The 25,822-nt window shown below is 32.7% G+C and overlaps 1 protein-coding gene across 1 annotated transcript in view; it reads left to right on the forward strand.

Moving 5' to 3' along the window:
- The window catches only part of LOC111688686 (islet cell autoantigen 1), a 96,983-nt gene that overhangs the window by 64,484 nt on the left and 6,677 nt on the right, over positions 1 to 25,822 (forward strand). The window lies entirely within an intron of this gene.

The following is a 25,822-nucleotide window of genomic DNA, read 5'->3' on the forward strand; positions in this document are numbered from 1 at the left end:
TTACACCGTCTTTAGTAATAAGATGACCCAAATAAACTACTTCTGGTCTCAAAAAACAACATTTTTGTGGATTTAGTTTCAGATTATATCTATGAAGTCAATCAAGAAGCTTCAGAATCCAATCCCGACAATGCTATTGTAAGCATTCTTTGAAAACTATTCGGTGATACTTTCAAACCGAATGGGAGTCGTTTAAATTGAAAATGACCCTGTTGAGTGGAAAATGCTGTAAGTGGTCTTGAATACTTTTCAAGCTCAATTTGGTGAAATGAACTGGTCATATCGAGCGTCGAAAACCATTTTGCTCTTCCCAGTTTGTCCAAGACATCTTCTAATCTAGTTAGTGGAAATTTATTATTGACTATTTTGTCATTCAATTTTCTAAAGTCTACTACAAGTCTCCATTTCTTTTTATCCTCAGTATTCTTTTTCGGTACTAAAATGAGTGGAGCATTATATGGACTAACTGATGGTTCTATTATATCCTCGTTAAGCATCTTCTGTACTTGTTCATTTATTATTTGTGTATGTGAATGTGGAAGTCTATAATTTTTTATATACACTGGTGTATTATCAGAAGTTGTGATATTCTGTTTATAAAAATTATTCACTGTTAAACTTTCATCATCTAAATGAAATACATTTTGATATTTTCTAAAAATTTCTATTAATTGTTTTTTTGCATGTTCGTCACTATTTTTTATGTTAAGTGTATTTAGTATTTTGTTAAAACGCTCGTCATTGTTTATGTTATTGTAATTTAATATGTCATAATTTTTAAGTGGGTCAGTCTGGAGTTGAATGCCTTTTAATGTTACAGTAGAGTTCGTTGTATTTAAAATTTTTATATGTGTCATTCCGTTTTTGGGTGCTATCGAATTACTTAAGAAAATTCCGTCTTCTAACTCATTATTAAATATGACACTATCCTCATTTATATTTAATTTTACTGGTTGTATAATTTCTGTTCTTGGTGGTATTGTTATTGTTATTTCACTATATGTTTTTGTTTGCATAGGCAAAATTATTGTTGTATTGTTTACAAATAAAGTTAAAGTAAATGATTCATAATCAATTTTACAAAAATATTTCTTTTAAAAGTCTCGACCAATAATACCATCAGTTTCAATTGGAAAATCTGTATCTACTAGTTGAAATGTATGTTTACATTCTATGTTTGTTAAATTTAGATTAAGGTCAATAGTTCCTATTGAATTTATTTCATGATTTGTGATACCTGTTAGTTTACATCTTTCTTCTGGATAATATTCTTCATTTTCGAAATATTTGTTCATACGGCATAGTGATATGTCGGCACCTGTGTCGACAAGAAATGTTAATGTTTTATTTTTGTATGTGACAGTTATGAAATTTGTATTATTTTCAGTTAATTTAAAAATCCTTAATTTTGGCTTTCCGGAATATTCTCGTATTCCGAGCCTTCCATGTTTCCCGTGTTGTTTATTGCACGTATATATCTTCTGTCTCTGTTATTATTATTCCTAGTTGTATTACTGTTATTTCTGTTGTTGAAATTGCTTTTCCTAATATTTGTGTTACTGTCATTATTTGACCTAAAACTGTTGTTATTGCTACTTGTCCTGATATTATTGTTTGGTCTGAAATTGTTGTTATTTGGTCTGTAATTGTTGTTATTCTGTCTATAATTGTTGTTAATTGGTCTATAATTATTATTATTAGACCTATAATTGTTATTATTAAAATTTTGTCTATTTGGTCTAAAGTTATTGGTTTGCCTATAACCTCTCTCAAAATGCATAATAGAGCTTGGGTTTGTTTTTTGCTCATTTTCTAATTCGAGAGCAAGTTCTGTTGCTTCTTGAAGATTTTTGGGATGTGCAGCAAAAATTGCTGTTTTTAAATTGTCATTTATGCCCCTTTTAAATAATTCAGGGTAATTATTACATTTTTCTCCGGTTCTGTGGCATCATTTTCCAACTCTTCAATTCCTAATTTATTAAGGTTATTTATTATATCAGTCAATCTGTCCCTGTAGTTATTTACCGTTAAATTTCTTTGGTACAAATTGTTTAACCTATCCTGTAGTTGTGGAATTGTCTTGTTATTTCTGTATCTTTGCTATAAAGCACTCTTCAATGCGTCAAAAGTCTCAGGCACAGCAACAACACCAATAGCCGTTCTTACATTTGAAGTTAGTTTCGCGTGGAAAACGTACTGAAGGAAATCTTTTTTAGCTACTTCTGATAATGTCTTACATATGAGATCACCTGTCACCATAAAACATTGTAGTTCGTTGAAATTTCCTGAGAATAATGGGAGAGTTTTGGAAGTTGTTTCCAAACTAAATGCCGCCATGATGAATTCATTTTCTTCTTGCATTTGGGCCTTGTTTAAAAATTCTATTATTGTTTAACATAAATTATTAAATTCTATTTTCAGTGCAACTGTATTCTCAGTGTCACCTTCTATTTCTAATGCTGTCTGAAAACCTTCTTTAATATCTTCTATAATATCTAATTTTTCCTTTATGGTCTTTTTTGTATATTTTCTATTGGGACTTTTCTTTAGATTTGCCCAAATATCTTTTAATTTTTTCACAAATTCCTCCATAAATCATATTTTTATTACTACATACTACATATATATATATATATATATATATATATATATATATTATATATATATATTATATATATATTATATATATATATATATATATATATATATATATATATATATATATATATATATATATATATATATATTATATATATATATATATATAAATATATATATATATATATATATTATATATAAATATATATATATATATATATATATAATATATATATAAAATAATATATATATATATATATATATATATATTATATATATATATATAATATATATATATATATATATATATATATATATAATATATATATATATATATATATATATATTATATATATATATAATATATATATATATATATATATACCATAAAAATACATTCCTGATCTAATGAAACCGGTTTGTTTTTTGAATTATTTCAAAAAATGAAGAGAGCCATACGACTGTCAAATTTTCTATCTGTATTCTCTCTCAATGTGTGATGGTTTCATTACATATTGCGTTTAGACGATCCCATTCGTACTCTTCACACAAAATTTTGACAGATCATATTACTTGTGTGATCGTGTAAAGCCGGCTTATTTCAGACTCTACATACTTAATTTTATATTTCTATGTTCAATATTATAGAAAATTCAAAAAGTACCAAAAAAGCACCAAAAAGATCCCTTTTGTGGCTTCTTACTAAAGACAGGCTCCACATAATTAATTTCATGTTTCTAGCCATGGTATAAAGAAAACAAGGTTCTCTCTCAATGAAAAGTTTTTTGACGTAAATAAGAATTATTGAAATGTAAACAAATAAAGAAAAACGTTGCCACACATGTAGTAGGGGAAATCATATTGAGAAAATTAGAAATAAAAAATGTGTATAACTTTTAAATTAAACATTTAAAATTGTGTGCACTAACGATATTTTTATAAAAATGGTACAGCTCATAAACGGACCACACTAAACCAAACAAGTTCTTGTTGAATTTTATCTTAATACCATGATTTATTGGCATTAAACCCCAAAATAACACCTCTTGCAGTTGTTTACGTTGATTTTTTTAAAAACAAATGACAGAGGAATACATCTTCTTTAGAACGTTACTGCCGTTCGAAGATTCATATAATTTGCTTACTTGGACATGTTTAACAGCGCAAGATATGTTCATCCGAGAAATGTGAGAACTGTGAACGATCTTACCGGACACATCTTGGCACTAAAACAAAATATCAGCAGAACATATACTTCTGCAATTGGACACAAGATGAAGTAATGAAATTATGTTTTTAGGGAGAATGACCCGCACTACTTACAAGCAAACTTGAAACCAGAGAGGTCCATCCGCAAGGACCTTTTATTATTTTCTTTGCTATTAGAATTTTATGTTGATTAATATTTTAATTTAGTTGGAAAAATATTTTCCATTTTATATTTTAAAATTGAAAAAAAAGTAAACAAAGAACTCGGATTTATGAGGTATGTAAAATGGTGAAATGATAGTTAATTTATGTATATTAATAAAATTAAAAATATATGTCTTAAAATGTTAATAAATTGTGTTTTATTATAAATTGGCATAGCCGTCAGATTTGACGGATAAATTCATCAAGTGTGATCGGTCAACTGTGATGGATATATCCATAAAGAATGATTAGTCAATCGTGACTAACATTTCCATCATCCTTGATTGGTAAAAAGCAAAAGAGTGAGCAGCTCAAATATATGTTTTAAAATCGGTAGAATTCATATGTGCAAGGGAGATGCAATATCACATGTACACAAAAGTTTCCATCAAATTTTTCATATTGCCCTTAAGAACTTGATAGAAACTTTGTTCTACGCAGTGATCGATATTTCCTTCACTAGTGTCAGTCAAATGACCGGTCAAATGACTGTCACTGTTCTTGTGGGTATATAATATATATAACAACACACTAGTCAAGGCGAATTCATACAAGGTGGTGGCAGTTCTGCAACAAAAACATTTTACATAGGTTTTTATAGTTAAAACGAAAAGTCGACTTTTCGACATTTTGCATTTTATGAAAAGTCGTCTTTTTGCATTTTATGAAAGTCGATTTTCGACTTTTTGCATTTAGTCAAAAGTCGATTTTTCAACTTTTTGCATTTAGTTAAAAGTCGATTTTTCGACTTTTAATATTTTATAAAGTCGGCTTTTCGACTATTTTCAACTTTTTTCGACTTTTTTCACAGACGATAGTCGAGTTATCGACTTTTTTGGAACAAAATAGTCGACTTCGACTTTTCGACAAAAAGTAGATTGTTCGATTATTCGAAAGTCGATTTATAGAACCCTAAATTTACATTATTTTCTTTTTGCATTTGGTTTACGTAAATGTCAAAAACCATACGAACGGCGAATTCATTTTATGATTTTTTTAATTTTTATATTTTATTAAAAAATGAAGATAAAGGTATAAAAACTCGCGATAGAAATATATTCTGAATTGAAATATGTTTGTTTCAAAGGAAAAATTCTGTTCTGGCGTATTAATTTGCAAAATTTAAGTGAGTGCCTGAAGTCAAATTTTTGGGAAAAATAAATATAAAAAGGTACATATTTAAGAAAAAATTATATTACAAATGAATGAATCTTTGTTGCGAATGGATAATTCTACTCCGGCGGAGTAATTTTCAATATTTGGCCATAAAGTAGCAGCAATCGGCCGGGTAAACTCATATGGGTTTTGTTATATAAAGTGTTCCGGAAGAGACTTTTTTAGTTAATCTCTTTATCTACAAAGTGTATATATAAAACAATATTTTTGCATTTAATAGATTTCTGAATTAAGAAGCTGCCGCTGTCTGGCTAAGTTCTTCATATGTGTTTCTTAATGTAAAGTGTTCCGGAAAAGATTATTTTTAGTTAATCACGTTATTTAAACAATGTTAATATAAAATATGGTTAATTTTTAATTGAAAAGAATTTAATAGACATATTTTCTAAAATAAAAGTTTTGTATGCAATTACTTATATCATTATTGAAATAAAATTATATTTGTTTAAGAGATGCTTGGTATTTCAAGATTTATTACATGAGTGATTAAAAATATAAACGAAGTTTTTTCCGTTAAACGGAAATTTTTAAATATAAAAATGTAAACAATAATAAACTTTGACAGCTAGGTAAACCAGTACCCCGTTTCTGTAACTTTGAGTGAGAAGTTCTCACATCGAGAAGTGTGAAACAAAAAATTCCATCGTTTCTCGATTTGTAAGTAAAAAGTGTTTCTGTAACTTAAAGTGAGAAGAGGCTGCACGAATTACGTTTTTATTGGAAATTTCCAATAAAACAGCTGTCAAAAACACAAAAATTAAAAGAAAACAAAAAACAAACTGTAACGTGGTTTTGTCTTCGGCTGAGGTAACTTAGTCGCGTCCAGGGTCGACTTACGGATCCACAAACCTTAAGTAATAACACGATATATTTACCCTTTCTGGGGGTTAACTTAAATAATCTCTTTATTGAATTTTATTCTTTAAAATACAATTTGAAAGATAAATAATACGAGTGAATAGCTACGATAAGATGTATATTGGTCGGTTCGGCAGCTATATCGGCTTCAGCTTCTAGCTTCGGATTTCGGTATATTTAGGGTTGATCGGGTTTTCGGCAGGATCGGCTATTGCTGGGGCCGACTTAACTCAGGATCGGGTTTCGGCAGGATCGGCGTACGATGAATCTTATAATTAATTGCAACGAAATATCTAAATATTACATTCGTTCTTAGCCTATGGGAACCGACGACCGAAGTCACGGTAAGAACAGGTGACCGAAGTCACGGTAAGAACAGGCGACCGAAGTCACGGTAAGAACCGACGACCGGAGTCACGGTAAGAACAGGCGACCGAAGTCACGGTAAGAACAGGTGACCGAAGTCACGGTAAGAACAGGCGACCGAAGTCACGGTAAGAACCGACGACCGAAGTCACGGTAAGAACAGGCGACCGAAGTCACGGTAAGAACAGGTGACCGAAGTCACGGTAAGAACCGACGACCGAAGTCACGGTAAGAACAGGCGACCGAAGTCACGGTAAGAACCGACGACCGAAGTCACGGTAAGAACAGGTGACCGAAGTCACGGTTAAAAATTTATTAGCTAACACCTAATAAATTTAATAAGGCTAAGCGTTAGTTTCAAAAATACAACTGATTCTACAAAGTAAAATCAGTCGGCTCTTCAATTATTTCATTAATAATTTCCGAGTCTTTATTAGCAGATTCTCGTCTTGTGTGAACCGCCCCGAATGAACAAAACCTTCTCAACTTATACTTATTTTGAAATAAACTAAATGGGAATTATATGACTACTTGGTATCTCTTGTTTAATAGTCAATGCAATTAGTTTTTTTACTTACACAAGTATTAGTGTACTGTGTGTGGGTATGAACACAACATGTTGGTAGGAACACAACATGTTGGTATGAAATGTTCATGTTCGGTTGAATATGTTGTAAGTTGTATGAAAAATAATAGGGGGATTCAGACGAATAAGCAAAATGTAATTTATGAAATACATTATATTGTATACATATATATAAGAATAAAATAATGTAAAGTAAATGTATGTAGAAATAGTCAGGACTAATTCTACGTTACAAAACAAAACAAAAAATATAGAAATTAAATGAAAAATTGTTCGAAAAATTATCCCACTAAATTTGCCCTTGGCAAATTCTAAGTTTTGTCCACGTACTTTTTTAGCATTTGCTTCTGTATATTCGAAATTCCTCCTATTTTCTAAAAATTAGTGAACAAAATTAGTAACAATAATTATTTTAATCTTAAATAATTATAAATATAACATTACTCTTTCATTGTTTCATATAATTCATGTTTAAATTAAATTTTATTTACTTAAAAATTTCCTTTCCGCACTGTTTTAAAATGTGAGTTTTTTTGACAGTTCATGTGAGAAACTTCTCACAAAATTTTCTTTCAGAAACACTTTTACTGACAAATTTCCAATAACTTAAGTCAAAAAACTTAAATGACAGGTAGTTCTCACAAAATTTTCTTACAGAAACACTTGCATGTGAGAAATTAAATTTTGTTTCAATTCACATTCTTTTTCTTTTTAATTTCACTGTTTCATGCGAGAAACTTCTCGATGCTAGAGTTACAGAAACGAGGCACAGGCGAATTAAGAAAAATTTATCAGCTGATTAAATAACAGCTGCTGCTCGCTTTGCTACTCTTACTCTGCTGCTCTCGCTCTGCCTTGTTTTTATAAACAAGAGTACAATAACAAAATTTACCGTATGATAATGTATTTTGTTTTTTTTGCAATTTCTGTCTGAGCATGAAAATAAATCTCAATTTTTGATGAAATTTTCAGAGGTTATCCAGGATTTTTGGACATATCTCCGGTATTTATGATAGCGATCTTCTCGAAAGCATGTCTAACAGAATTATTGAAGATTCGGATCTCGCCGATATCTGGGGTCCTCTAAAAACTGATTTCAACAAACACACAGACGGACAGAAAGAAAGACGGACGGACATTAATTAAATCCGCTATCTATAAGGATTCAGAATATATATATACTTGAGTCGGAAAATGATATTACTGAAATTACAAACGGAATGACAAACTTATATACCCTTCTCACGAAGGTGAAGGGTATAAAAATCAAATTGTACACCTAATGAAGTAATAGCTAAATTTATGAAAATGACCAGAGGTCATTGGTATAATTTTACACGTATTTACACTGACGGATCGAAATTCGGGAATCTTGTGGAATCTTGTATTTCCTGTATGAATATGGAGGCCTACTTTCCTCTTAATGGTGAATCATCAATTATTTCGGCAGAGGATCTTGCCATAATTAAACAAAAGTTTGGTAGGCATCTGTATAACTTAGAGCCTCGTGTAGGTGTTCACCCATGGTTCCATAGGCATCACTTAGGCAGGGATCTAATAGTCTTTATTAATCGCCTGAAGATCAATCACACTATGTGTGGTGATCATATTTATAGAATTGGTATAAGGGATAATTATTCATGTTCCTGTGGGGCGTCTCAAACTGTGGACCATTTATTGTTTCATTGTACGGATATCAACCCTCGACTGCGGTCAGATTTGCGAGCTAAACTCTACAATCTAAGTGCAGGTACACTTAGTGTTCCAAATATACTTATATTGAATAACATTGAGATATTTGAAATACTGTTTGATTTTTGCAAAAAAGCCAACATTGTTTTTTCTAAATTCTTGAAAAAAAACTCTTAAATTATGTTATATTTTTTGACATATATAGTATCTTAATATAAGAACTGTAAAATTTATTTATTTAGTGCCTGTCCACCCTAGGAAACTTTCGTAGAGAAACTTTTTTTAATTCTCTTTTGAAGTTTCCTAAATGTCCACACATAGAAACTTTTATTTCAGAAACTACGTATTAATTGCATTGATTTGTTGTACGAATAAGAAGAATAACAAAACAAGTTTCCGAGTACTAGAAACTCCGTACCGTGAGAGAGATGAATGATATTCCTTCTCTTTCTCTCTCATGCAAAATCAAAAGTTTCCCAAAAAAGTTTCCTAGTGTGGACCGGCAGTTATCAAAATTAACAAGGTTACTTCATCCGGTGATTATTAGGGGACGAGGTATTATAATTTTTGATATTGCACTTTTATTTAAATTATAAAAATTCGTATTTAATTAGCACTATCATTTATATTTTAAAGAACTAGATATATTTGTTGTCATTATCTCCTGCACAAGATATAAAATCTTTACTTCCGGCATACGTTTTAAATTAATTATGTCTATATTATGTTTGAACACAAAATTAATAACATATTTGTATACATATGTTATTATTTAAATAAAATTATATTTGTTTACGGGATTCTTGGTATTTTCAGATTTAAATAATTCAAAATATTAACGAAGTTTTTCTCCGTTTAACGAAAATTTTTAAATATAAAAATGTTAACAATAACAAACTTTAACAGCTACGTAAACCAGGCGAATTAAGAAAAAAGTTGTCAGTTCATTGAATAACACCACCTTATATGAATTCGCCTTGGGCAATTGTGCCTAAAGCCGTCTTTACACCGGCTGTTGAATTGAGTTCAGCTTGCGAGCGCACCCTGTGCCTCGTTTCTGTAAGTCCCGGTTTACATGACGCTTTTGCTTAAGGGTAAGCACTCACGAGTGTCGAATTTGTTTACATAGAAACTTCTTCCCGGCTTTTTATACCCTTCCCCCGGGCTTTTATACCTTTTATACGTACTATACAGCTTGTAAAAGGGTCACTGCTATTCAGGACATCTCGATTGGTATCGATATAATCTGAAGTGCTTATTTCTAGCCTCGGAAGCTTTTTCTGACAAAATTGCAGCACCGCCATGAATAAGAATTTGGAATTTGGCTGTTTTATATGCACAATCTTAACATTTTTCATAAAAAAGGTAAAGGAAATTAGGGAGCAAATTAAGTGTTCTAATCCAGCTGATTTTTAGAGTTTTTTTTACTACCTTGTAGCATTTTACGTTTTGAGTGCAGTGATGGAAAAAAAATTATCCGCTCTATTAGGGTCCGGGAGTTATGGGCCTCCAAAGTTTTGATATATAATTGCATATATCTTGATCAATGATAAACGGATAATGTCGATATGGGTATCATTGGAAAGGTCTTTGAAGCTTTCCATTGATATGTAAGATATAATATAATATAATTAACCCATTGAGAGCCAAGGTCAATTTTTATGATTTTTTCTTTTGACTTTTTTTTATAAAGTACCGTTATCTCTAAAACATACCGATATAACGGTACCTCGTCTCACATGAAAGTTTGTAGACAACATTTGGGGCTTTCCTTTGATATATGTTTGATTTAACCCATGAAATGTAGGAGTTATTTAAGTTTAAAATTTCATATTTTAGTCAATTTTATAAATCTCAAGTCCTTATTATTTTATACGGTCGATATGAGTATCAGTGGATATGTCTCAGATATACCTTTCAACTGATGTATGTTGTAACTTATATCATTAACCCATTGAGAACCAGGATCAATATGTATGTATGTCTGTCTGTCTGTATGTATGTATGTATGTATGTATGTATGTATGTATGTATGTATGTATGTATGTATGTATGTATGTATGTATGTATGTATGTGTGTGTGTATGTATGTATGTATATATGTATGTATACTATTCGAAAAAAGTTAAAAATAGTCGGAAAAAAATCAAAAAGTAGGAAAGTCGAAAACTCGAAAATAGTAGAAAAAAAGTAAGAAATAGTCAAAAATTTAAAAAAAGTAAAAAGAGTCTAAAAATCGTAAGAAGTTAGAAAAAGTCGAAAAGTCGACTATTTATAAAATACTAAAAGTCTAAGTGTCGACTTTTAACTAAATGAAAACAGTCAAAAAATGGAACAAGATAAAAATATTTAGTTTGTTGTTATGATAAAGCAATGGAAACTTTGGTATTATCTTAATAAAATTGGTCAGAACTTATCAGAAACTCGGAATATAGTTCTGTATCTTTTACTTGGGAGATGTATTGAAACAATAATTGGATAAAAAAAATTAATTTGAAAAATTTAGCTATTCCCTTATAACCGCATCTTAGGAATCGTCCTTAGACCTGAAAGGAAAATTTATGAGTGTATATCTTTGAACTACTGTTTTCCATAGATCTTCTATGGGATTGATATATGGTGAATTGGCAGGCCACTTTAATACAGGTATAATCTCCAAACTACGGGCCTAGTTTCCACAAGGGAGGATGTTTTTTTACTGGATCTTACCTTATATCCTACATAGTATCTTTTTATAATTGAATTCGACCAATACCTTGCCTGAAAATAGTTCTATACCATAAACTTAATATTCTTCGGGTCCAATATCTTATCGTTTTGGTGTCCTTACAAATGTTCTAACTAAATTTGGACACGTCTTTAAAAAGGATATTATATTATATTAATTTGACCTGTTTATGTTATCTTTGATAGTGAATAGACGAATGGAACGATTCTTTCTAAAACTAAGGAGTTTTCCCGCATGGCGACTACAACCAAGACCAGCCTCATTTTCCATATGATTAACAAGAGGAGTACGTATTTCGATCTTTTTTTTAATAACTACCCCAGAGGAGTAATTTTTTTGAATTTTTCGAATTCTATTGTCATCAAATTATCATGTATTTGAGCAGTTTTATGAGTTCTTTAACTCTTAACTTATGTGCTGTTTCTAGATACCGAGCGAGTAGTTTGAGTACAAATTTTACTTGTATTTTGTTATTGTAACAAAAACAAAATACAAGTAAAATTTTAACTCAAACTACTCACACGTTATCTAGAAACAACATATTAATTTTTTTCTTATCAATTTTTTAATATTTTTGAAAGCTGAAGACTTCGCTGGTGATAGTTTCAGGTTACGTCCATTGAAGAAGTTGTGTATTACTCCGAGATAACCATTTACTCGATCGCATAGCTCATCAACGTTTTGTCCCATCGCCATAAAGGTACAGTCGTCCGCATAAGATATAACTTCCATACCTTGTGGAGGTGTGAGGAGTTTAGAGAGGTAGAAGTTAAACAATAGGGGGATAAGACACCGCCCTGTGGTACTCCCTGTTTAACTCTACGGGTTTTGGAACATTTGTCTCTAAACTCAACGAATGACAGACGGCCACTCAGATAATTTACAATCGCCTTAGATGGTTTGGCTGCGTTGATGGCCTCTGCAACTTCAGAAGGGGTAAAAGGTTGTGGAATGTCCGAGACTGGAAGGTTGTAAAGTTTGCGAACAACACTTCGTTTCGCCTTTCCTCTCTCTGGGTCTCAATAAAAAGTCGGCAAAATGCACGCGAGCACCGTTCAGGGTCGCACAGTGGGGCAGAATCGAAATTTTTTGGAAATAAATCTGGCATTTCTAAACGGCTGATCCGATCGGGATAAAATTTAGCATGAGCGTAGCCAAGGAGTATTCGTGTTTAAGTTTTGAAGATGAACCCTGCAGATGCCCCGGGGACGGCCCTGTGGCGGCTCAAAGTAGGGTACCTACGACGTGTCAAATTTTTAAACTCGTGCCATTTTTTTGTTTTTCACCCAAATACAAAGATTCTTATAATATCCGAGTTATAGGCATTTAAAAATTTAGTGATACAAAATTTGACATACCTTGGTCCGTCTTTTTTTTTGAATACCGGGCGTAATTTTGGACCAAATTGTTAGTTAGACAGCAAAATTTCCAATAATATACAAAAAATTTCAGATCAATATCATTTACAGATCCAAAAATATTTTTTATTTTAAAAATTCAAAAAATTTTAGATTTTTGCCGTTTTTTTGCCAAAAATGTGTCTTAACTCTTTTATTAAGAAAACTAAACTCCAAAAGTATTTTCCCAGCCCTGAAAGAAATGTGGACCCTATGGGCAAAGAAGTAAAAACTACCATTTTGGGATTTTCATTCCTATTTTTGGGAATTGCGGGATGCCCTTTTCAAATTTTTTTTCAATTTTCTTATTTGAAATGACAAATTTAACAAGCGTTGAAAATTTCATTGAGTTTTGTTTATAAATAAAGATTTTGTCATATATTACATATTTGTTAAATTTCTAAAACTATGATTTATATCAAAATTTTAATAGGGTCGCATATAGCTACAACAATTTAGTCCATATTTATCCCTCAATATCATTTTTTAGTTAGATATGGAAATTCTCGACCCTTTACAAAAAATTTCAAGCCAATATCTCAATTACATTCAAAAATATGTTCATTTAAACTTGTGTCCTTTAATTTCATCTTTTTCATATTTTAGTATTAAGTATAACAGAACATACATTTGGTGTTGAATAAAATATTTGGACAATTTTAAAAAAATGTTTAGTTAATTATTTTATTAAAGATTATAACATTGTATATACATACAATAAAAAAATTATAATTTTATTATGAGCCAGGCACAACAACACCTAAATCACCCCACACAAACCACCTTTCCCGCCCACCGAAATATAAAACACAATTTAATACAATATCATCAGTTAGTATAATAGCTTTTTTTATTTGAACTGTTTATCTTAAACATAATACAATTAATTCTTACAACCTACTTATATAGTTAATTCCTAACTCTACTTATTTTCTTTATAATAATCTGTCATATCGGTATACATATCCAGAAGGTAATATAAGTCCTTTAAATCTTCCTTGTTTTGAGATGATAGAGTTTCATAACAAATCCATCTTTTTCGCATAGTTGAAAGAACAGGATCAGAAGATAGAAGTAAACTATTAAAAATATCTTCATTCTATGATTGCCTGGAACATTTTCTTGAGCTGACTCTTCTGTTAACTCTCCAAGTGGAAGAATATTCGATTCAATTATTATTTGACCATGACACAATACTTTGTGTACTTTTGGTGTTAGTTCCCTCCATGGATACAGAGATACAAGTAATTTAGAAATTTCAGATTATTAATTTATGTTTACTATTTCAGTGCCATTAAAAAAGTGTTAACTCTTCGAAGCAACTCCTTGTCGATTCCAGTTATTTTTGAAGTAATTTCAAAATCACGAAAAAATCTTCTTGCCGTATTACCGTCATTTGTACTACCGTAACTTGGAAGAATCCCATCTGAAGTTTAAATTCTTCTTGAATTCCGCAGCTCTCAGTTCTTTCAATTATTCATTATTTTTTGTTAATTTAGTAAGATTCTCTGGAACACTTCTATATTTGAGGTCGTATGCCATGTGTAAAAAGTAATCCAAAAATCGTATTCTGGCATGAAGTGGTGAAATTCCGAAAGACAGGACTTCTTCATTAATACATCTGCTTTTGTCTATATTTGAGAATTGCGACTTTTTCTCATTACATATTGAGCATCTCCAGAAAGAAGAAGTTTCTGTTCTGGCATTGCTGACCTTTTCATCAATCATTGTTAAGCTTCCTTTATTTTTATGCAAATGGGCTCCAGTGCATTTATTTCATCTTTTAAATATTCCACTAAATCTTTTGTTGTTTTCTTTGACTCCTTTATGTTTTGTTTAATAATAATTCAGAATATTTATTTCAAAGTATATTTTGCGAATGATATTGTACATTGAGAAAAACTAACTATTCAGTAACGTATTTATGAGTACAAAGAATAATAAGAACAAGATAATAAAGAATAAAAAGAAGTTTATCTAATGAAGTTGCCAGATGGTTGAACTCCTATATATTTGTTAGGGTTGCCGTAACATCTCCCTTCTTAAGTTGAAGACGGGCTTCTTGACTGCGCCTCCACTGGTTGTCTTCGAGTGGTGATACGTCTAGGAACACTGTTTGGAGGAGTAGTAGTTGGAGGTGTAGAAAAGGCTTCCTCCGCTGATGAATTATGTATATTAAATTCTTCCATAAGAACGTCGAGAGGTAACTTTCCATTAGATGTTATCTCTGAGTCAACATCATTCGATGATCTTGGTCGTAGTTGGTTGACATGTGCTCTGATGAGTTTATAACGGTGGTCTCCAATTTGAATAGTTGTGTTATAGATAACATTTCCTATTCTCTCAACGATTTCACCAGGAACCCAAAAGCTTTTGTTGTTCCTAAATTCATTGACGAAAACAGCATCACCATTTTCAAAGTGTCTTGGTCTTGTGCCATGTTTACGATTGTATTGTAGCTCCATTTGTTCGCTTCTTTCATTTGATGTAGGTTGCGGCTTCTTCAATACGTCCATAATGGTTCTCATCTTTCTGCCAATAAAAGCTTCTGCTGGAGATGCTCCATTTGGTGAATTTACATTAGGTGTAGAACGGTATACTTCAAGGAACGTATTAAGTATCTCCGTCATCGTGCCTTCTCCCTCACATTTTCTTAAAGCTCGCTTTAATGTATCCACAAATCGCTCTGCTTGGCCGTTTGAGCTTGGGTGGAATCGAACTGTTCTGTTGTGTTGAATGCCGCGACCTTTGCACCAATTTTCAAAGTTTTCGGAACAAAATTGTGTGCCGTTGTCGGAAATGAGCTGTTCGGGGTTTCCAAATTGGCTGCAGTACTCGTTCAAAAATTTGAGGGTAGCGAACGTTGTAATGGTCTTCGTTTCGTATATTGCCGGGTACTTAGAATATGCGTCAATGATTATTAGGTAATAATTACCATTTACGGGACCTGCATAATCCATGTGAACCCTTTCAAGATTCCGTACAGTTATCGGCCAGGAGTGTAGATCTGCCTTCACCGGGTTTTTCGCTGCAAGTTGGCACTTGTCACATTTTTTTACGAACTCTTCGATGTCTTTATCGATGTTTGGCCAGTATACGTAGCTCCGGGCTAATGATTTGCACCTTTCAATTGCGAAATGACCTCGATGTAGTTGTCTCAAAATGCGTTTACGATATAATCCTGGTACGACTATACGAGTGTTTAGAAGCAAACATCCATCAACAAAGGACAGGGAGTCCTTTCTGTTAAAATATGGTACAATTTCAGGTTCCAAATCATTTGATTTGTGGGGCCAGCCAGTATCCACGTAATGCAGTATTCTCTGAAGTGTTTTGTCCTTTTCGCTACTTTTCACAATCATGTTATGGGTAACAGGAAGCGCTGACAAAGACTCATTAAGATCGTTTTCGAAATCCTTTTCCAGATTTATTGAAGCTATAATGTAATCATCTGATGGCTTTTCATGGGAGCTTATGAGCCTTGATAGGACGTCCGCATGGCCAAAGTCCTGAGTGTTTGTGTAATTGATGTCAAAATCATAAGCCAACAACGTTAGCGCCCATCTTTACAGACGATTTGCTGTGTAGACCGGAATGCCCTTTTTGGATCCAAAAATCGTCAGCAGAGGCTTATGGTCGGTATGTAAAGTGAATTTACGTCCCAAAAGCATACGGTGAAATTTCTTCACTGCAAAAATTAGGGCCAGGCCCTCCTTTTCTATCTGGCTATAATTTTTCTCTGGGGCAGTTAATGATCGTGACGCGTGATGTATGGCCTTGAAACTTCCGTCGGGAAATGTGTGATAAATAATTGCGCCGATGCCGTGACTGGAGGCGTCGGCTGCTACATGTATGGGTAAAGTTGGATTATAACGCGTGAGAAGCAAATCCGAAGTGAGAATGTTCTTAAATTCGTCAAGGGCATTTTGGCATTCTGATGTCCACTTAAAAATGGAGTCCTTTTTAAGAAGATCGTCCAATGGTTTTCTTAACTTCTTCATATTAGGCACATATTCACCATAATGATTAATGGATCCTAACAGCGATCTTACCTCCGATATGTTTTCAGGTACTTTAAGGTCCTGGAGTGCCTTAATTTTTTCCGGATCTGGACGAACGCCAATAGAGTCTATTATTTGGCCAAGATATTTAATCTGATTTTTAAAAAATTGACATTTTTCAAATTTGAGTCGAAAACCAAACTCGTCAATACGCTGTAGTAATTTTTGAAGATTTACTTTATGCTTGGACAAGTCTTTGCTGGCTAACATGATGTCATCAATGTACGCTTTGGCACCTTCTATACCTGTACATAGCTGGTCCATGATGCGTTGAAAAGCACAAGGTGCTGATTTTATTCCGGGTGTTAAACGGTTGAAACGAAATAGACCTTTGTGTGTGTTAACAGTCACTAATTCTTTGCTTTCATCATCTATTTCCGCTTGTAGATAGGCGTCGGATAAATCCAGATGCCTGAAAACTTTACAATCATGCACTTCGGAAAGAATTTCCTCTGGAGTTGGTAGCGGGTATTGATTTGATTCAATAACGTTGTTCAGACCTGTAGAGTAATCACCACATATTCTTATTTTACCATTACGCTAACTTACGACTATAGGAGCTGCCCATTTTGATGTGTCAACTGGTGTTATGATATCTGCATTTTGTAGACGTTGTAGCTCCTCTTCAATTTCCGCACGAGCGGCGTATGGAACTGGTCGTTTTGGTATAAAAACTTCCTTAGCTTGTGGTAACAATTGTATGTGTACCTTTGTTTTGGTGCAGAGACCCAAGGACGTGTTGTCGAAAACTCTGCTGAAAGAGGTTTTCAATGCTGCTATGTCGTCCTCAAAATTTATCTGACGGCACCATGATGTTATAGGAGTGTCCCATAAATTGAATGCTTGAATCCAGTCAATGCCCATTACGTTGAGTCCATTGACATCAGAGATATAACACCGGAGAGTTTTAATCGAGTCTCCAATGGAAACTGCTGATGTAAATTCAGCTAAAAGTGAAATTGAGTTTGAGTTTGCGTCATTGGCCGTGTCCTCTGTGTCACAAGTTGGAGGTTGGCCAATAGATTTCCACGTTTGTGTGGAAATGATCGTTATGTCGGATGCTGTGTCGACTTGCAACTGAACGGTGTGTTCATTGATGGAGACGATGACATACTTACGTAAATCTTTAAAATTGATAGCATTCGTAGAAAATACTGTTTTTGCACTGTAGTTTGACCGTTGTCTAAATGATTTCCCCTTCGGAATTTGTCGATTTACGTTGACTGACGGCAGCGCAGTAGCCATCTTTGTGACCTGTCTGCTTACACTTGGAGCATGTGTGTTTGGAATATGGACAATCCCTGACGTAGTGAAGATCGCCACAAAACCAGCATGGTGTTCTTGGAGTCTTTTTGTGTTGATCGGATGGCTGTGATATAGCCTGTATAACGTGTGGTTGTTGTTCAATCAACGTTGTGTCGGTTTTCAAATCCAAAATCTTCTGCGTTTCATCGACCAGATTGTCCAAATTTACCGTATCCTTACCATCATTGAGGTATCTTAGTAAACGCGTTCGAATATCGTTGTCCCTGATGGATTTCAATCCCAGCACAAAAATTAAGCACTTGAACTGGTCAACGTTGAATTGATTCAACTTGAGTAGTTCACACTGAAGATTAACGCGACTGGCGTATTCCTTGAAATCCTCAGCTTCTGATTTCGTGAGCTGGAGGCACTTGTAACGTTGACTGACTTCAGTTTCCGTTCTGCCAAAAAGTTTAGTTAACTTTTCAATTGTCTCTGTGAAAGTTATGTCTTTCGGATGCTTGGGCAAAACGTAATTTTTGAAACGTTCATGCACTTGGTTGGACATCTTCCTCCATAGTAATGATACTCTGCATGTATCATCAAGTGTATCAGCCTCCCGTTCGAAAACATGACTGTATCGATTGTACCACGATTCGAAAACTAGGCCACTTTCCGGCTCATATGTGAAATTAGTCATTGAATTCGCCAATGATTCCATGAGAGTAGCTTTCGATGTACATGGTTCATTTTTGCCATTTGCTGAACCTGCTCCTTGTGCAACGCAAAGTTGAGTTAGTTGAAACAATAATTCTGTTTGTCTGTCTATAGACGTTTGGTGATCTGCGAGAAATTTTACGATTTTCTCGTCAGACATTGTTGTTCTGTTCATGTACGTGTGTTCAATAATAAAAATCGTCAGGATTTTTCTTATTCACAATCCTCGTCGCCACAATTGATATGTTTAATAATAATTCAGAATATTTATTTCAAAGTATATTTTGCGAATGATATTGTACATTGAGAAAAACTAACTGTTCAGTAACGTATTTATGAGTACAAAGAATAATAAGAACAAGATAATAAAGAATAAAAAGAAGTTTATCTAATGAAGTTGCCAGATGGTTAAACTCCTATACATTTGTTAGGGTTGCCGTAACACTTTATATATTCAAATCCCATGGGTTTACAAAAATTGTTTGAACCCGGAGTTGTATTGATCCATTTATCTTCAAATGAATTTCCGATGCTTGACGATGAATGATTAAGGGAATATGAACAAATTCGTAATGGCACTAATGTAGTCTGCTAATGTCCGACTTCCACAAGCTTGTTTGTATTCTGGAAGTGCTGATAAACCGTCACATCCCCACTTACACATTAAGACAACATCACAGTTATGAATTTTCCTTAGTTGGTCTTCTGAAAAGTCTGACACAATTCTTGATGCTGTGTTTTCGAGCAAAGATGATATATCAATACAAGCGTTCACATCATTAACAGCAATAGGTGATGGTAGGATAGTTTGTTTTTTTCCTGGATCGCCTTGTATGATGGTAATATATTGTGTCCTTTTTCATGCAGAGCTTTCCATAATATTTGGTACTTATTTCAACTGAGACCCAGTTCCAACATAAGCGCTATTGCTTCCTCTTCAGTAAAATAAAAAAAAAATACTACATATAGTAGTAGTTTGTATATAATTTAAAATGTCTTCAATTCTTTCTGGCCCTTTTGAAGATACACTCCATAAAACGGAACACAACTCTTCGTACTTTAATGTAATCTTCATTGTAGATTTATTAAATATGGTACTTAAATTCTGAGAAGTTTACTTATATACCAATTCTTTAGGACTATATTACTATAAACTGTAATTCAGTCATTGATATTTTTTAATAGTGAATGAATCGAAATTATCATTACCTGTATATTTTTACCTACATGATCATAAACGAAACAGAACGAAATGATCTGTCGAAAAAATTTAGGTAAAAAATAGTTATAAATTTCTAAAAATTTAAGCATAATAGGACCTTTCAATTATAAGGATAGGCAAACAAATAGAAAATAGGTGAATATAACATTTAAATACTTATGTTCTGTCATATTTAATACTAAAATATGAAAAATATGAAATTTTTTAAATGAAAATATTTTTGAATGTAATTGAGATATTGGCTTGAAATTTTGTGTAAAGGGTCAAGAATTTCCATATCTAACTAAAAAATGATATTGAGGGATAAATATGGACTAAATTGTTGTAGCTATCTGCGACCCTATTAAAATTTTGATATAAAACATAGTTTTAGAAATTAAACAAATATGTAATATATGACAAAATCTTTGTTTATGAACAAAACTCAATGAAATTTTCAACGCTTGTTAAATTTGTCATTTCAAATAAGAAAATGCCAAAAAAAATACTTTTTTGCCCATAGGGTCCACATTTCTTTCAGGGCTGGGAAAATACTTTTGGAGTAAATATAAAACATATTGAGGTTTCTAAAAATGCTTTCAGTTTTCTGATCCCAGCTTTGGGATTTTAGAACATCTCGCCCAAAGTTGAAGTTTTGATAAAAAATAGGTCATATTCGGAAGGACGCTGTGGAAACATTTTCAAAAAATCTTTACGCAGAACGCTTTGGCGTAAAAAGATACCTTTTAGAAAACTATAAAATTGTTATATGTTCTTAAAGAAAATTTTATTTTATTAATAAAAGAGTTAGGACACATTTTTGGCAAAAAAAGCGGCAAAAATCTAAAATTTTTTGAATTTTTAAATTAAAAAACGTATATTTTAAAATCTGTAAATGATATTGATCTGAAATTTTTTGTATATTATTGGAAATTTTGTTGTCTAACTAACAAAATTGAGTCCATTTGGTCCAAAATTACGCCCGGTATTCAAAAAAAGCGGACCAAGGTATGGTAAATTTTGTATCACTAAATTTTTAAATGCCTATAACTCGGATATTATAAGAGATAGTAGTATGTTTTTTCAAGATCTCGTCGAGCGCTTTCAGAAAATATAAAAATCTTTATATTTGGGTAAAAAACAAAAAAATGGCACGAGTTTAAAAATTTGACACGTCGTAGGTACCCTACTTTGAGCCGCCACAGCGCCGTCTCTGGGGCATCTGCTGCCAAATTTTATCCCGATCGGATCAGCAGTTCAGAAATACCAGATTTATTGCCAAAAAATTTCGATTCTGCCCCACTGTGGGTCGGAAGTAGTGGTACCTGCAAACTTAATCGCGACCATTCTTTGTCTATTTGGAGAGTGACCGAACTGTAGACCACTTACTAACTTACTAACACCTGAGCTCAAGTTGCAGTTCTTAAAATGATCTAACCATTTATTTCGCTTGTCCTCATTTACCAACTTGCTGATATCATGATTCAGCTGGACAATACGTGGGTCGTCGGGGTTGATATTTCGGAGATCATCGCGCTCGTCTGCTAGTCTCGCTGCATCTGCTGGGAAGTGCGGCCGCACTATAGATAGTCGACCAGCAGGAATAAAGCGGGCTGCTGCTGCGATGACAGTTTCGCGGAACTTGCTCTCTGCTTGGTGTACGTTGCTAGGAGCTGGAAGATTATTGAAGGTGCGATCAGTGAATTCTCTGAAGCCGGGCCAGTCTGCTTTCTTTTATGTAGAGACGGCGTTCAGAGACGATCGACGGTCGATCCAGACAAACGATAACGGGTAAGTGGTCTGAGGCTAGAGAAACTACTGCTCTCCAAGTTGCGTAGTTTATCAGACCAGGGCTCGCTATTGTGATGTCTGGAGAGCTGGCGCAGTTACCCATAATCCGTGTGGGTGCATCATCATTTAGTGTGCAGAAGGTACATTCGACAATTTGTTCCGACAGTGACGCGCTTCTCGCAGGTCTCTGGACCGCAACTGATGGAGTCAGCGGCCAGCGTTGTTGTTGCTGCTGAAGATGTTGTGTTTGCTGAGGTTGTTGTGATTGTGGTGGGGAGGTTGCTGTTGTGGCGTTTGATGACGACGATGTCGATGATGCCAATGAATTTCGTTCGCTGTTATTGGCAGCATGGGGCGACAAAAGCCTCCGACCACTCCCGATGATGATTTGTCCAGAGCAGTTTCTGAGGTGACACCAGCCATAACAAGCGTTGCACCGTAATTGGGTGGGCATATGGTGCAACCGGTTCTGGCAAACTGTACAGAACCATGGTCCGGGATTTAGTTCGATTCCGGCGCGGACCAATAGGATACGGAGCAGCAATGCCGGAAGATGTTGCTCCGTTGGTAAAAATGTGTAGTTGTTGCTGAGGTTGACAGCCCTTGTCCGAAAAATTTCGGGTTATTCCGGTACGTAGAACCGGCTACCGGGGAATGCATCTAAATGTTCATTAGACCTGTTTCACACTGGGAAACTTTGGTTTAGAAACTTTTGATTTTGTGTGTGAAAGAAAGAGATGGTTGATATTTCTTTCTCTTTCTTTCACACACAAAAATCAAAAGTTTCCCAAAAAAGTTTCCTAGTGTGAACAAGGTCTTATTTTACGAAGGGCATTTAAAGAATGAGAAAAAACCTTGCGACATGACCCCTCAGCTGAATATAGAACTCTTACTTTTTTCGTAAAGTGAAGCATGGATTATTTTCAGTGTAGGTCGACACCACTGATTATATTTAGTTGATTCGCCAGTTGAGATGCATCCGGCAAAATGAGTATTCAGAAGATGCTCAAGTGTCTCCTGACTACACTTGTAGTCGGGAGACACTGGATTTTACAAAGATGACTCGTATCTAATGAGCTTTTTATAGAACTTTTTTTATAAGAATTTTTTCAGGAACTACGTTTTGCACTATGTACGATTTTTAACTTCATTAACTTTTGACTTATAGAGAGACCAGATACCAAATCTCATTGTATAGTTAAAAAATCAACGATACAAGCTACGAGTTTTCGCAATTTCGGGATCCCACCAAAGGCGTTACCTTATGTTGCACTATTAGCATTTATCTTGAAAAGCTGGTAAAAAATGCAAAAGTGAACCAAGCGAAGGAGAAGAGCAGAAAGAGAAATTGTTATTGTAGTGGTGAGAAAATATTAAAAAACACTCAAAAAATATTTCCTAATTACGCTTGTTATGATAAAATTTTATAAGAAGTAAAATAGTTAGATTAGTTCGCAAACGTAACAAGTCCACTTTTTAAATAAATTGAGATTTTAATGCAGAATGGTAGTATAACTTGAAATACACATGATATATACAAAATAACCTTTTTTATACTTTTTTATACTTATATACGTGTTAAGTCCTCAAAATAATAAACATATACAAAGATATAATAAGTAATGTAAAAGGAAATATCAATCATTTTATATAGCAACGTCTAGGAAATAGTGTGAAGTTTGTAAATCTTCAATTGACTATAAATCATGGAATACTTTTTTAAAATAAAGTAAATCATGTAAATATTGATAAAAAAACTGATTTTCTTTAAGAGGAATGTTATAGAGAATAGCGTTATGGACCGTCATATGTATTAGTCATAGTAGTTAGTAAAGAATTTTTGATTCCTATAAAACTTGTTAACGTTGAATTGCATCGCTATACAGCTATTTTAAGCCAGTTGTGGGGTAGGGTTATAAGCGTTAGAATATTTTTTTCAAGGGTACTTTATATGGGAGCTATGGTGTATCAATTTAAGTTCATTAAAGTTTTCTCTAGGATTTATGAGCGTTAAAAAGAACTTTCTGAAGGGGATCTTATATGGGGGCAAGGATCAAATATAGTCCGATATCCGCCAACCTTTACTATATAATTTTTTAATACAAAAAAAAAACCTGCTCCAAATTTGATCACGATTACTAGCTATTCAACATGTTTATTTCTGTTTAATCTCTTTTTCAAGCAGACGCTTGTATGAGCGCTATTTGAATGAGTGGACCGACACAAACAAAATTGTATACACTTTGTCCGAAGGACCCGGCAAAATATTTGTATCAAATTATACTATGTTCACATATCCATGTTTTTAACGTGTTTTTGGAAAAACTCAATGAGTTTAAACACAAACCTTCACATATTAAATTGTCGTGTTTTTTGCTTTGAAATATTTTTCCGACTTAAATATTTTGTTTAAAAAATTAAAAATTTTCACTAAATTACACTAAATTTAATATTTAAACACAATTATTTACTAAATTAAAACAAATTTAAAATCTTTTCGACAACAATATTAATATTTTTTGTATTATTAATTTTTATTTTTGACATTATTTTTTGTTCTAGCTGTGTTTATTAAACAAAAGCACGAAAAAAATCATTTCTGTTCTGAAAACATTATGTGTTTTATAATTAAACAGGTTTAATTGAGATGTTTTCTAACTTAAAAACTATGTGGGAAAACGAGTCGAATTTGAAGTGTTTTTTAAACATGATGTGTTTCAAAAAACACGAAGGTGTAAACGTAGAATTATATCAAATTATAAGAGTTTTATATTCGGCTGTGCCGAATCTTATATACCCTTCATCATGTCAGTACGAATTTTATTACAAAAAATCAAAAAATACCAATTGCAAAACGGTAAGGTACCAAAAAGTCAACTTTTATGGCTTCTCACTTAATCCAGATTCTACAAACTTAATTTCATATTTCTAGATTCAATATTATAGAAATTTCAAAAAGTACCTTATGAAGAACGAAAAAGTACCAAAAAGCTTACCTTATTTATGGGTTCCAACTTATTCCAGGCTCTACATAATTAATTTCATGTTTCTATTTTCAATATTATAGAAAATTCAAAAAGTACCTTTTGTAGATCGAAAAAGTACCCTTTTATGTTTTCTGATCTAATAAGGGCTCTACATACTTATTTTCATGTGTCTAGGTTTAATATTATAGAAAATTCAAAAAGTACCTTTGTAGAATGACAAGTGCCAAAAGGTCCCCTTTTATGGGTTCTCTACATACTTAATTTCATGTTTCTAAGTTCAATATTATAGAAAATTCCAAAAATTCCTTTTGTAAACCAAAAAAGTACTAAAAAGTCCTTTTTTTCAGGTTCTTTCCTAGTCAAGCCACTACATGCTAAATTAACATGTTTCTAAGTTAAAATTTATAGAAAAGAAAAAAAATTCCTTTTGTAGAACGAAAAAGTGCCAAAAAGTCCCCTTTTATGGGTTTTCGCCTAATCCGGGCTCTACATACTTAACGTTTGTGCACTTATAGAACATTTAAAAACGTAACGCTTGTCTTGGAAATAAACATAAAATAATTTAAGTTTTTAGGCGTTTTTTTTAATATAAAGGTAAATTAATTAGCAATAACTTACCTTTTTTGTTATTTCTTTAAGACTATTTATGTAGGTATTTAAAAAAAACCAAAAATTATAAAAAGCAAAAATAAATTATATAAATATTCAATCAGCTGTTCGAAACAGTAATGGTTATTGAGGGGCACTTTCCTTAAAATGGTTAAATAGAAAAAGTACCAAAATTAAAAAATATATATGTATAAGTAATAGCGTTTAACTCATCAAGCTTTTTTTCCTGCTGTTTTTAAAATTATTTTCAACTTTTTTAGAAAGTATTGAAAAATTTAAAGCTACCTTTAAATGCACTTGCAAATTTGAAAGTATCGAGATATATAAATTTCATTAAATACAAATCAATGATTTTAAAAATATACATTTTTTAAACTAGCGTCTGTATTTAATAAAA

This window comes from Lucilia cuprina, chromosome 5 (assembly GCF_022045245.1).
Source record: "Lucilia cuprina isolate Lc7/37 chromosome 5, ASM2204524v1, whole genome shotgun sequence".
In the NCBI taxonomy this organism is placed as follows: Eukaryota; Metazoa; Arthropoda; class Insecta; order Diptera; family Calliphoridae; genus Lucilia; species Lucilia cuprina.